The sequence below is a fragment of the Phoenix dactylifera genome, chromosome 4 (assembly GCF_051530095.1).
Source record: "Phoenix dactylifera cultivar Ajwa chromosome 4, Ajwa_hap1_PhDact_Kaust_v1.1, whole genome shotgun sequence".
Taxonomy (NCBI): domain Eukaryota; kingdom Viridiplantae; phylum Streptophyta; class Magnoliopsida; order Arecales; family Arecaceae; genus Phoenix; species Phoenix dactylifera.
Window position 1 is genome coordinate 25,721,122 of NC_143193.1, and position 12,190 is coordinate 25,733,311.

Sequence of the window (12,190 nt, forward strand, 5' to 3'; positions counted from 1 at the left end):
ACTTAACTTGCTCGAATTTAGGTTGGGATGAACTTGCTTCATGGACCTCATGTTGACCCTTTGGGTTAGATTGAGGTTGGGCTAGAAATGTCCCTTTTTCCCTAACATTGAGTTGAGCCTCAATTCTACCTATAGAATTTTTAAGTTCTTGGAGTGATTGCATTGTATTCTGATTTATTTGAGTCTGCCCTTGCATGAAGGTTTGCAAAGTATCTTCAAGGGATTTCCTATGTGGTGGCACATAAGGAGTAGGAATAGAATTTCCTTGAGATTCATTGGCAATGGGTCCATGTCTCCAGCTAAAGTTAGGATGGTTTCACCAATTAGGATTATATGTTTCTGAAAATGGTCTTTAATAAGTATTGGTGAAATTTGCTTGATCATGCAACACTTCTTGAAAAGCAAGGATTGTAGGACAATCCTTGGTCACATGTGCATTACTCTCGCAAATTCCACATATACTTTCAACAATAGTTTGTGCTTTTCCTATATTGGCTTTGCTTAATTCCATGGCTTCAACCTTCCTAGTCAGATTAGCAATTTTTACATTGACATCATTATCATCTTTAATAAGATATATTCCTCCTTTTGCATTAGGTGCTATTTTAGATTTTTCATTTTTATCTGTTGTATCCCAAGCTTGTGCATTTTTTGCTAAAAGATCAAAATAATCCTAGGCTTCATTTGGTTCCTTACTCATGAATTCACCATTACACATCATTTCTACAAATTGTCTCATATTGGAGGACAAACCATCATAAAAAAAACTAATGACCCTCCAAATTTCATATCCATGATGTGGGCAAGCAAGCAAAAGGTCCTTAAACTTTCCCAACACTGAAAAAATGTTTCTCCATCTTTTTGTGCGAAGTTTATGATATTTCTTCTAAGTGTGTTTGTTTTATGTGTTGTGTTGCCCAGATAGACAACCCAAGAGGGGGGGGGGGGGGGTGAATTGGGTTTTTAATATAATTTGGTTAATTAAAACTTTGTGGATGATTAATTAAAAACTATAGCAAGTTATTTAATTAAAGCCTAGTGCTGTGAGTAATGTGCGGGGAAGAAGATGAGAGACAATGCACTACAAACACAAAGTTTTATAGTGGTTCGGAGCTAACCCTTGCTCCTACGTCCACTCCCCAAGTCTCACTTGGGAATTTCACTATAACCCCCTTGGATTACAGCCGGTTGTTTTGCAAGCTCAAAACCAAACTTGTTGTTTTATGAGCTCACAACGAACTCGGTCGGTTTTCCCAGGCTCACCGACTAGAACCAACCCCGATTGTTTTCCCGGGCTCACAATCAAACCCTTACACACGTTGGTTTTAACTTGGCTCACCAACCAACCTTAAACCCCTTGATTCAATCCCCCGATTGAATCAAGTAAATACAAGAGATAGGAGAAAACAGAAAATAGCTTCTCAAAAAGCAGATTTAAGACAATATAATCGTAAAGGAGTTAGAAGCCCTCAAACGCTTTTAAGCTGGTGAAGAGGTATGGCTTCTGGAACTCCGGTCTCCTCTTGAAAGAGTGGTCGATTTGAATGCAGGAGGAGGAAGCTTTGATTGTTGGGAAGAAGTTGTTGGAGCAGTAAATGCAGATCTCCCTTTTTTCGTTTAAGAGCACTTGGAGAGCTTGAAAACTTGAATGCTTGGAGTGGAGTATCTTTTCTCTTCCTTGCTACAGTCCTCTGTGGCTATTTAAGCCAATCCCCACGGAAACTAGCCGTTACTCTGCTTTTTCTGGCCGTTCTGCACACTCTGCGCAGCCTGACAATATGACCGTTGGTGGGTTGGAGTCGACTCGCGCGATCAGGAGTCGACTCGGCTGTAGCAGGAGTCGACTCGTCTTGACCTGGAGTCGACTCGCCAACTTCTGGAGTTGACCTGGCAATTTTTGGAGTCGGCTCATCCACTGAAGTCCGTGGATCCAAATTTGAATTTTGTCCACTCGAGTCGACTCGACTGTCCTGGGAGTCGACTCGAATCTCAGAGCCCGAACTCTCGATTCTCTGTCGTTTGGTTCATCCAGTCTTGGAGTCGACTCGAACTTCCTTGGAGTCGACTCGGCTCTCAGTTTCCGAAAGTTGGTCTTCTGCCTTTTGACGTGAAGCTTGTCTCGGAGTCGACTCGAGCTGTCTGTGAGTCGACTCGAATCTCAGAGGCAGTAACATGGTCTTCTGTCTGTTGATGGTCGCTCAGTCTCGGAGTCGACTCGTGTACTGCGGGAGTCGACTCGAATCTCAGAGTCCGAAAATCGTTCTCTGACTTTTTCCTTGTGTTCCTCTGAGAGTCGACTCTTACCTTCTTTGGAGTCGACCTGCCAACCATCGGAGTCGACTCGCGTTCCACTGGAGTCGACTCGAATCTCAGACCCGAAAACTGCTCTCTGACTTTTCTGCCTGTGACTGCTTGGAGTCGACTCTTACTTCCCTGGAGTCGACTCGGTGAACATTGGAGTCGACTCGCGCACTTCAGGAGTCGACTCGTTGACAGGTTCTAAGATGAAGCTTTCTGTTCTTCTTTCTGTTCTCAGTCGGAGTCGACTCGTACTAATCTGGAGTCGACTCGAGCTCGTGCCAGTGAACTTGATACGCTTGGAGTCGACTCGTGATACTCGGGAGTCGACTCGAGTCTCAGACTTTGGTTCAGCAGACTTCTTACCTTATCCAAAATACTATGAACCAAATCTAGAGACACTTGGACAGGATTTTCACTGAAACACTCAATTGAATTCCTTAGTAATCACAAGATATACTCAAATACTTTGAGCTCATCAAAATCAAATGGGGTTTTAATCAATCACTCCACAATCTCCCCCTTTTTGATGATGACAAAACTTTGAGTATGTGAAAAATGAATTGCTCATAAAACAATGAAGTAAAATCCATAAATGAATTCAAATGTCTGATAATTTAATTTATCCAAGTTTGAAAGGAGTGAAACATTAAATTTCGGAGTTAAAGCTCCCCCTTTCATTTGGAATTATATAAGCCTTCATATTATGCAATCAATTGTTTGGCTTATATGTCATTAATGATTTAGCTTGATTAAGATTCAGATTCTCCCCCTCAACATATGCATTCAACTATGTTTTGATTCTCTGAATTTCCTTTTAATGCTTTGAAGTTTTTGAACTGAATTTTATATTTTTAGAGGGAAAATCTGTCAATTTGTTCTTGAGTAGGATTCAGCTAATCTCCGAATATCCCTTGAATAGATTCTGGAGATTACTCCATTAGGAGCCCCAAAAGAGAGATAATGAGCCTCGAGGTACCGAATCTACTTAGAACAAATTTGAGTGTGTTTTTAAGAGTTTATCTTTTTATTTATTTTCATTGATTTCTTTTACATATTTTTCCATATTTCTCCCCTTTTACACATTTTATACGTAGTTCTCCCCCTTTTTGTCATCATACCAAAAAGGAGGTAATCACACACAATCAATGGCACAAATGGCACAACCCATCATCAAATGGCACAGAACTGAAGATAAGATGTCTACTCATTGTATTGATATGAATGTGAATACATTTGAGCATACAATAAGTAAAGCAAAACAAAACAAAACAAAAAGAACATCTATGGTCTCCTCGAGGATGAAGATCCCCCTCTCGAGGATGCATCTCCTCCTCTGGAGGATGTGGCACCTCCTCTCAATCGGCTCTGCTCCATGAGGAGGGTGACTGCATCTGTCACATGTCCGAGCTGCGTGATAATAGACGTGGTGGCTCTGCTATGTGTAGTGGAGAGCTCTGTCACCGACGCCTGAAGCCCAGTCACCGATGTCTTAAGTGCGTCCAGCTTGTCGATGAGTACATTCGCCAAGCGCTCGGCCCCCTCGGTGGTGGTGTGCATGTCACGACCTATCTCCTCTCGCATCTGTAGAGTGGAGCTCGTGACCTCACTCATGCTGTGGAACTGGGCCTGGACCAAACTCCGGACATTGTAGATCTCTTCCCGTACATGAGCCGTCATGTCAGTCACGGCTATCAAGGAAGGGACCAACTGAGAAGATACGGGTGCAGGAGTGGGGGCAGGCACTGCACCTCGGAGCTCCCGAAGCAGCTCATCCCTCAGATCTCGGACGATCTCCTGCCGCAGCTCCCGGAGCTGCTCTGTATCAATACGGACCTCCATAGATGGTGGAACTGAGGAGGAAGGTCCGGCAGAGGTGGTAGGAGCAGAAGGAGTGGATGGGAGGTCTGGATGGTCTGGAAGGTCTGGGTAGTCTGAATCTGGCTCAGGACTGGGTGATGGTCTGGTGGTCTGAGCAGTAAGAGTGGACTTCCTAACCCAGATCCCTTCTCTCTTCCGAAATCCCATCCTGTGCATAGTCCCCGTACATAAGCGATCAGTCCATCGCAAGGCACGAGAGGGTTCCCTCTCAGGAATGGGAATCTCGTACTGCCTAAAAAGAAGAGTGAACAACATCCCGTATGGGAGTGAGAGCCTAGGTCTATCTAGGGGCTCACACATATACCTATAAATGAGCTTTGGGAAGTTGATCGGGGTGTCCTGAAGGATATAAGACATAATAGCTAAGTCCCTCTCATTCACAAAATCAAATCTCCCTGTCTTAGGGAAGATGGACCTGGACAGAATGCTCAAAAGGATTCTCACTTCAATAGGAAGTGAGCTAGCAGATACCTCATCTAGGGGGGACTGAGGTGGATGCCCTAAGACGACCGTAAGGGCCGCAACTCTATCCTTAGGGTGTGCGGGAGCCACCCCTACTAATGGAAGATGAAGGATATGGGCAATGAGGTCCTCTGTGACACGCAACGGGACACCTACTACCGTACCCTCGATACCTCCATCTCCCCGATGGACGGTACTGTAAAACTCTTGAACTAGGCCAGGATAGGTGGGAAGGTCCAAGGTGAGGAAGTACTCTAGGCCCTGGGCTCTAAGCCTATCGCCTATGGTGAACCCCTCCCGGGAGAGATAGTCGAAATCGACAAACCTCCCGGAGGTGACGGCCTTCCCGGCCAACGGCCTAACGAGAACCACCCTAGGCGGGGACCGATCCGGAGGTGGTTGCCTCGCGGGATCGTGCCGCGCCTTGGAGCGTCGCTCGGGACCGGCCTCGGGACGGGACCTCTTCCTAACGACGGTCTTACGAGGCATCTTGACTTAAACGGGAAGAAAAATACCTAGAGGACGGTGAAGAACCGACAGAGGAAGCTCGGGACGGACCGGAAATGACCTAGGAACGGACGGAAACTCAATGTCCGGCGAAGAATCGACGGGAAAGGGGCTTAGAGACGATCGGGGATGACCTAGGAGTCGGCTCTAGGGCTTTGTGAACAGTGGCGGCTTGAGGAAAAGTGTTTGCGAAACGACAAACCTAGGGTTAAAAAGTCGGATCCCGACTGCGAGTCGACTCCCGACAGTGTGCGAGTCGACTCCCCCTCACCTGCCAACTTTGCGAGTCGACTCCCGCTAATGCGCGAGTCGACTCCCCCTTAGGAGCCGGCTCTGAAACTTACTCGAGTCGTCTCTAACCTTGGCACGCACCTAAAAACCATGCCATAATCGTGCCAAATGAGGGAAAATCACCTAATTAAGGACTGATTTGATGATCACTGCATAGAAACTCTATCTTAACCTCATTCTAATCATCAAAATCAATTAATCTAGTGAAAAACTCTCACTAGGATGGATCAATCACTCCTAATCCCCTTCTAAGCACACTAAACCTCTCTTCACTTAGGGGTTTTGTAAAAATATCTGCTAATTGATTATCAGTACACACAAATTGGAGTGACACATCACCATTCAATACATGATCTCTTATGAAGTGATGTCTTATCTCAATGTGTTTAGTTCTTGAGTGTTGAATTGAATTTTTAGTTAGATTTATGGCACTTGTGTTATCACAATTAATGGGAATTTTATCTTGTTTAATGCCATAATCTTCTAATTGTTGTTTAATCCATAAGATTTGAGCACAACAACTCCCGGCTGCAACATATTCAGCTTCTGCAGTGGATAATGCAACCGAGTTTTGTTTCTTGCTAAACCATGAGATTAGGTTTTCTCCTAGAAATTGACAAGACCCGCTGGTACTTTTTCTATCAAGCTTACATCCAGCGAAGTCTGAATCTGTGTACCCTATTAAGTTTAGGCTAGATTCTTTAGAGTACCACAGCCCTATGTTCTTAGTTCCAATCAAGTATTTAAAGATTCTCTTAACTGCAGCTAGGTGTGATTCTTTAGGATTAGCCTGATATCTAGCACACATGCACACACTAAACATAATATCAGGCCTACTTGCAGTAAGATACAGTAAAGAACCTATCATACCTCTATAAAGTTTTTGATCTACAGATTTACCTGATTCATCTTGGTCTAACTTGCATGATGAGCTCATGGGGGTGCTGATTGACTTGTTTCCCTCCATATCAAACTTCTTGAGCATCTCCTTGATATATTTTGCTTGATTGATGAAGATGCCTCCTTCAGATTGTTTGATTTGAAGCCCGAGGAAATAGTTCAGCTCTCCCATCATGCTCATCTCAAACTCACTCTGCATCAAATCAGCAAATTCCTCGCAGAGGCGATTGTTAGTAGCACCGAAAATGATATCATCAACATAGATCTGTACTAATAACATATCCTTATTTTTCTTTTTCAGAAATAATGTTGTATCTACATTTCCTCTAGAGAATTCATGTTCTAATAGGAATTTACTAAGTCTCTCATACCATGCTCTAGGTGCTTGTTTTAGTCCATAAAGCGCTTTGTTCAGTTTATACACATGATTAGGGTATTGATGATTTTCAAAACCAGGAGGTTGTTCTACATACACCTCCTCATTAATAAACCCATTTAGAAAAGCACTTTTTACATCCATTTGATATAGCTTGAAGTCCTTAGAGCATGCATATGCTAATAGAAGTCTAATCGCCTCAAGTCTAGCTACGGGAGCAAAGGTTTCATCAAAATCTATGCCTTCTTCTTGATTATAACCCTTTGCTACTAGTCTAGCCTTATTCCTTATAACAATTCCATTTTCATCTAGTTTATTTTTATATATCCATTTTGTACCTATTATTGGATATTCAGAAGGTCTCTCTACTAGATCCCACACTTTGTTTCTAGTAAATTGGTTTAGTTCTTCTTGCATTGCATTTATCCAATTTACATCATTTTCGGCTTCTTCTATATGTTTGGGCTCAAAGTGTGAAACAAAAGCTAGATGGTTATTCAAATTTCTAAGAGATGCTCTAGTCCTAACCGGTTGTGATGGATCATCTAGAATTAGTTCCTTAGGATGCCCGTGAGCATACCTCCAAGCTTTAGTTAGCCCATGATCCACTATAGGCTCTTGGTTTGATGATTCTCCTTCAATCAACTTTTGATTACCATCTTGTAATCCCACCTCATCTATCTTTTCTTCAAGTATTTCAATATCATCATCAAGATTGGCTTTCTTACTAGAGGAGATGTCACTAGAGTCATCAAATACAACATGTATAGATTCTTCTATAACTAGTGTTCTTTTATTAAAGACTCTATAGGCTTTACTAGTTGTAGAATAACCTAAGAATATTCCTTCATCAGATTTAGGGTCAAATTTTCCTAGATTATCTTTTCCATTATTATGTACAAAACACCTACATCCAAAAACATGAAAATAGTTAACATTTGGTTTTCTGTTTTTCCACAGTTCATAAGGTATTTTCTTTATGATGGGTCTTAATAGAACTCTATTTAATATATGGCAAGAAGTATTAATGGCTTCTCCCCAAAAGTACTTAGGGAGGTTACTTTCACATAACATCGTTCTAGCCATTTCCTCTAGTGTTCTATTTTTCCTTTCCACAACTCCATTTTGTTGTGGTGTCCTAGGTGCAGAAAAATTATGGGTTATCCCCTTTTTACTACAAAATTCATCAAATAATTGATTTTCGAATTCGGTACCATGGTCACTTCTAATGGCTATGACTGAAGACTCTCTAGCATTTGTTACTTCCTTATGGAACTTTTTAAACATGGAAAATGCTTGGTCCTTATGTGCTAGAAACATGACCCATGTGTACCTAGAGTAATCATCTACTATGACTAGACCATATTTATTTCCACCTAGGCTTGTTGTTCTAGTTGGACCAAATAGGTCCATGTGTAATAATTCTAGAGGCCTAGAGGTAGAGAAACATTTTATGAGTTTAAAAGAATTCCTAGATTGTTTGCCAAATTGACATGCTTCACAAATTTTGTTCTTTTCAAATTTTAACTTTGGCAAACCTATCACGGAATCTCTTTTAACTAATTTAGTTATTGTGTCCATGCTTGCATGACCTAACTTACGGTGCCATAACCAACTAGCATTATTATCTTTAGTTTCATTAACAACTAAACATTGGTTATGTTTTGCAAGGTCTTCTAGGTCTACCACATATACATTTCCACGTCTAATCCCTTTAAAAACTAAACTATTATCATTAGTATTTGTTATAATGCACAGTGATGGTTTAAACATAACATCATATCCTTTGTCACATAATTGACTAATGCTTAACAAGTTATGCTTAAGACCATCAACATATCTAACATTATCTATAAAAGTAGAAGGGGTGATTTGAACTTTACCAATACCAATGATGTGACCTTGGTTGTTGTCTCCAAACGTCACAGCACCTCCCTTCTTAGCTTCAAGGGTGAAAAATTGGTCTTTATCACCCGTCATGTGCCTTGAGCAGCCACTATCCAAATACCAGCAATTTTTGTTGACCTTGGCTGCAAGACACTCCTACACAAGCAAATCATGTCATCTTAGGTACCCAAGTTTTCTTGGGTCCTTCATGGTTAGTCAAGTTGGTTCCTTTTGGAACCCATACCCTTTTAATTTTTCTTTTAGTTTTACTTTTCCTAAAATTACATACATTTGCTTTATGGCCTACTGTACCACAACAAAAGCAGGTTATTTTCTTAGTTTTTGTTTCCCCAGCTTTAACAAAGAAGTTACTAAGAAGTTTTTGCTTATTCCTTGGTTTATATCCTAAACCGGCTTTATTAAACACTGCACGTTGACTATTTAGTATCATGTTTAATTTTTCAGAACTATAGGTAAATCTTTCAACTAAGGGTTTGTATTTGTTAAGTTCTTTAGTTAGTGTCTGATTTTCTTTAGTTAAGGTGTTGGTCTTTTGAGTTAAAAGTTGGTTGCTTGTTTTAAGTTCTATATTTTTTTTGGTGATTAAATCCTTATCCTTAACTAATTTATCGTATTTATGTAGGTATGATTGATTAGTTATTTTCAGTTCTTTATTCTTAAGATTTATAGCCTTATATTCTACCATTAATTCATTAAATGCATCATAAAGTTCATCAAATGAAAAATCATAGTGCGTATCGGAAGTTACCTCATTTTCGTTGGCCATGAAACAAAAATTGGCCTTCTTTTCTTGTTCTTCATCCGATGATGAAGATGATGCGTCGGAGTCCGATAGGGTGGTGACAAGGGCTTTCTTCTTCTTCTTGTACTTGCTGCTCTTCTTTAGTAAGGGACACTCAGCTCGGATGTGTCCCGGCTTTTTGCACTCATAGCAGCCGGTCCCCTCACTTTTCCTTTCCTTACCTTTGTCCTTGCGGTAGGAATTTGAGGGGCCTCTCCTTTGATGATAGGACTTCTTGTGGTTGATGAATTTCTTGAACTTGCGCACAAGAAGAGCCTCACCACCATCTTCCTCATCTTCTTCTTCTTCACTGCTGCTGCTGCAAGACAAGTCCTTGTTAGAAGAAGTAGATTTTAAAGCTATTACCTTTTTCTTATGGGAGGACTCTTCCTCGTTGTGTTGTTTCATGGTAAGCTCATGCGTCATAAGGGATCCAAGGAGCTCTTCAAGTGGAAGCTTGTTCAAGTCTTTAGCTTCTTAGATTGCCGTCACTTTAGCTTCCCACGACCTTGGTAGACACCGAAGGATTTTTCTGTCAAGTTCACTGTTAGTATAGTTCTTGCCAAGGCTTTTTAGGCCATTGACAATATCAGTAAACCTAGTGAACATGCATGTAATTGTTTCGTTAGAGTCCATTTTAAATAGTTCATATTTATGAACCAAAATATTTATTTTGGACTCTTTCACTTGATTCGTGCCCTCATGGGTCACTTCAAGTCTGTCCCAAATCTCTTTTGCAGAATTGCAAGTAGAGACCCTATTGAATTCATTACGGTCTAAGGCACAATAGAAGACATTCATTGCTTTAGAGTTTAATTGTGCCTTCCTCATGTCATGTTCATCCCAGTCCATTTCAAGTTTAGGTACCTTAACACCATCTACGTATATGGATGGGATGTATGGCCCATTTACTACAATGGACCACATCTCATAGTCTTGGGCTTGGATGAATATTCTCATCCTAGCCTTCCAGTATGAGTAGTCAGATCCATTGAAGAAAGGGGGTCTTTGGGTGGACTGACCCTCAATGTGAGAAGATCCAAATGGGGTTGTCATTTTGATCTTTTAACTCTTGAGTGGAAGAGTTTTTGGCTCTGATACCATTTGTTGCCCAGATAGACAACCCAAGAGGGGGGGTGAATTGGGTTTTTAATATAATTTGGCTAATTAAAACTTTGTGGATGATTAATTAAAAACTATAGCAAGTTATTTAATTAAAGCCTAGTGCTGTGAGTAATGTGCGGGGAAGAAGATGAGAGACAATGCACTATAAACACAAAGTTTTATAGTGGTTCGGAGCTAACCCTTGCTCCTACGTCCACTCCCCAAGTCTCACTTGGGAATTTCACTATAACCCCCTTGGATTACAGCCGGTTGTTTTGCAAGCTCACAACCAAACTTGTTGTTTTACGAGCTCACAACGAACTCGGTCAGTTTTCCCAGGCTCACCGACTAGAACCAACCCCGATTGTTTTTCCGGGCTCACAATCAAACCCTTACACACGTTGGTTTTAACTTGGCTCACCAACCAACCTTAAACCCCTTGATTCAATCCCCCGATTGAATCAAGTAAATACAAGAGATAGGAGAAAACAGAAAATAGCTTCTCAAAAAGCAGATTTAAGACAATATAATCGTAAAGGAGTTAGAAGCCCTCAAACGCTTTTAAGCTGGTGAAGAGGTATGGCTTCTGGAACTCCGGTCTCCTCTTGAAAGAGTGGTCGATTTGAATGCAGGAGGAGGAAGCTTTGATTGTTGGGAAGAAGTTGTTGGAGCAGTAAATGCAGATCTCCCCTTTTTCGTTTAAGAGCACTTGGAGAGCTTGAAAACTTGAATGCTTGGAGTGGAGTATCTTTTCTCTTCCTTGCTACAGTCCTCTGTGGCTATTTAAGCCAATCCCCACGGAAACTAGCCGTTACTCTGCTTTTTCTGGCCGTTCTGCACACTCTGCGCAGCCTGACAATATGACCGTTGGTGGGTTGGAGTCGACTCGCGCGATCAGGAGTCGACTCGGCTGTAGCAGGAGTCGACTCGTCTTGACCTGGAGTCGACTCGCCAACTTCTGGAGTTGACCTGGCAATTTTTGGAGTCGGCTCATCCACTGAAGTCCGTGGATCCAAATTTGAATTTTGTCCACTCGAGTTGACTCGACTGTCCTGGGAGTCGACTCGAATCTCAGAGCCCGAACTCTCGATTCTCTGTCGTTTGGTTCATCCAGTCTTGGAGTTGACTCGAACTTCCTTGGAGTCGACTCGGCTCTCAGTTTCCGAAAGTTGGTCTTCTGCCTTTTGACGTGAAGCTTGTCTCGGAGTCGACTCGTGCTGTCTGTGAGTCGACTCGAATCTCAGAGGCAGTAACATGGTCTTCTGTCTGTTGATGGTCGCTCAGTCTCGGAGTCGACTCGTGTACTGCGGGAGTCGACTCGAATCTCAGAGTCCGAAAATCGTTCTCTGACTTTTTCCTTGTGTTCCTCTGAGAGTCGACTCTTACCTTCTTTGGAGTCGACCTGCCAACCATCGGAGTCGACTCGCGTTCCACTGGAGTCGACTCGAATCTCAGACCCGAAAACTGCTCTCTGACTTTTCTGCCTGTGACTGCTTGGAGTCGACTCTTACTTCCCTGGAGTCGACTCGGTGAACATTGGAGTCGACTCGCGCACTTCAGGAGTCGACTCGTTGACAGGTTCTGAGATGAAGCTTTCTGTTCTTCTTTCTGTTCTCAGTCGGAGTCGACTCGTACTAATCTGGAGTCGACTCGAGCTCGTGCCAGTGAACTTGATACGCTTG

General features: G+C 42.1%; 1 non-coding gene across 1 annotated transcript; it reads left to right on the forward strand.

Annotated features, from left to right (window-relative positions):
- The first annotated feature begins 788 nt into the window (after nt 1-788).
- LOC113461648 (small nucleolar RNA R71) lies at nt 789-894 on the forward strand. Its single transcript, XR_003383945.3, has one exon. It is a non-coding gene; the product is annotated as a small nucleolar RNA R71 (small nucleolar RNA).
- Nucleotides 895-12,190: the final 11,296 nt, after the last annotated feature.